The following is a 1844-nucleotide window of genomic DNA, read 5'->3' on the forward strand; positions in this document are numbered from 1 at the left end:
CCAGACGGAAACCCCCGTCCGGCAAGACCGCCTGCGGGACCCCGACGGTGACGTCGGCAGGCCCTACGGCAACACCAGAGAACGCCAACAGCTTCGTGGCCCGTGACAAGAGCTTCCTCTCACAACTGAGACGACAGACGCGCAACCAGCCCAGCTTCAAGACCTAACTGCCTACGGATGCAAGGAAGAAACGCCAGTCCCCAAAAAACTCACAGCCACAGAGCGGCGCCGCTCACGCGGCCGGGAACGACGCCGCCCAAGACGGCCGTCCGAGACGCCAAAACGATCCACGCCTGAAGCTTGCGACGCCAAAAGAGAAGCGCCCGATGGGCGCCGAGCCCACGACTAGGGCCTCGCCGAGCCCTAGTAACGCTGCCGAGGCACCTGCCCGGCTCCTAAAGAACAAAGAGAACAACCGAGACCCGAGGAAGGTCGGAGACACCCAACACAAAACACACACGCTGCACAATAACGCACACAGCCTGGAACCGCCCTGCCCGCCACACGTTCCCGTCACGTTGAAGAGGAACCTGCTCCTTTTCCCTGCTCCCAAAGGGGACCGCTTCCCGGACAGCCCGCTCCGCTGCACCATCCTTAAAACCCCTCCCTCCCCCAACCCCTTCCTCAGCACCGTTGCCTCAGCTTAGCTTTCAAGGGGCCCAGAGTCCCGGTCCACCCATCCTTCAGAAGAACAAGCGCACAGGCAGCCCACTGCATCGGTCCTCCAAGTCCCAGCTGCCTTTTCATCATCTAAACAAAAACAACAAAAATACACACACCGCCCCGTCAGTCAGCATCCCGTCACTCAACAAGGACCTACCCCCGCAACGTTCCCCCACCTCACGCGCACCCGGCTGATCCGTGCCCATTCTGGACGAGGACGAACGCCATCCCCTGCGGCCCCTAGAGATACCACAGGACACACAAAGTTACCGTCGCTCTGCCAAAAAAGGAAGAACGAACCACACCAGCCCCGCGCCCCTCCCCTCTGCGACCCAGCTCACCTCAAACGCGCATCCAGGCCCAAAGGCAGCCGGCGCACAACCTGCAGAACCAGAGACAAACGCTTCCATTGAGTGGCCGTACGACAGACACCTTGCTCTCAAACAACAGCCTGGCCTTCAACCCCCTCACCTCTCGGACCTCTCGTCGGCATGCGGCGTCTCCCCTCCGAAGCCTGCGGGCGGCACCTGCAAGAACCCAAGCAAAAAAGGACCCGCTCAGGTGCTGCGGGACTCTCAGGACACCCGCACCAACCCCCCCCATCTCAGACACGCACCTTTCCCTCGACAGCTCACCTGCCTGGCCTCCATCAGATACGGTCGCCACCTTGAGGCTTGCCCACCACCTGCAAGAGCCAAACGCACGTTGCTCACAACCACCTGCAACGCGGCACCTCAGGACGAATCGCTACGCTTCAGCCCACCCGTCACCGCTCACCCTGTGCGATTCCCCTCCGGTGCCCAGATCCCGCTCGGCTCCTCGCACGCGCCCAAAGAAAAATTACCACAATGGGCTCGTAGAGCCAACAGCCACATCTTCCCTCTAGCTACACCACACACCAACTCACCTGCTGACAGCGCCGCCCTCCATCACCCTGCACGACTCCTCCCTCGGCACCTGCCAAACCGATGTCACACAAGTCACCTGCATGCACGGCCACAGCTGAACCATGACACGGGTCTCAATCGCATGTAGGAACACCCCCTTGAGAGCCCAACTAGGGCGGCTCCTAAACATAAGCACAATACATCAAACATTAAGCCCAGCACACAGACAAACCACAACACCCTTGACATGCTACCTGCTCAGCTAAGACTCCAGCTCCCTCTCCCAGACACCTA

General features: G+C 60.7%; 1 long non-coding RNA gene across 1 annotated transcript; it reads right to left on the bottom strand.

The window, feature by feature from the left end:
- Positions 1-835: 835 nt before the first annotated feature.
- Positions 836-1192, bottom strand: LOC135311407 (uncharacterized). Its single transcript, XR_010371051.1, has 3 exons — positions 1135-1192; positions 1005-1045; positions 836-903 (listed from the first exon to the last, which is right to left on the bottom strand). It is a non-coding gene; the product is annotated as an uncharacterized LOC135311407 (long non-coding RNA).
- Positions 1193-1844: the final 652 nt, after the last annotated feature.

This window comes from Phalacrocorax carbo, unplaced genomic scaffold (assembly GCF_963921805.1).
Source record: "Phalacrocorax carbo unplaced genomic scaffold, bPhaCar2.1 SCAFFOLD_69, whole genome shotgun sequence".
Lineage (NCBI taxonomy): Eukaryota > Metazoa > Chordata > Aves > Suliformes > Phalacrocoracidae > Phalacrocorax > Phalacrocorax carbo.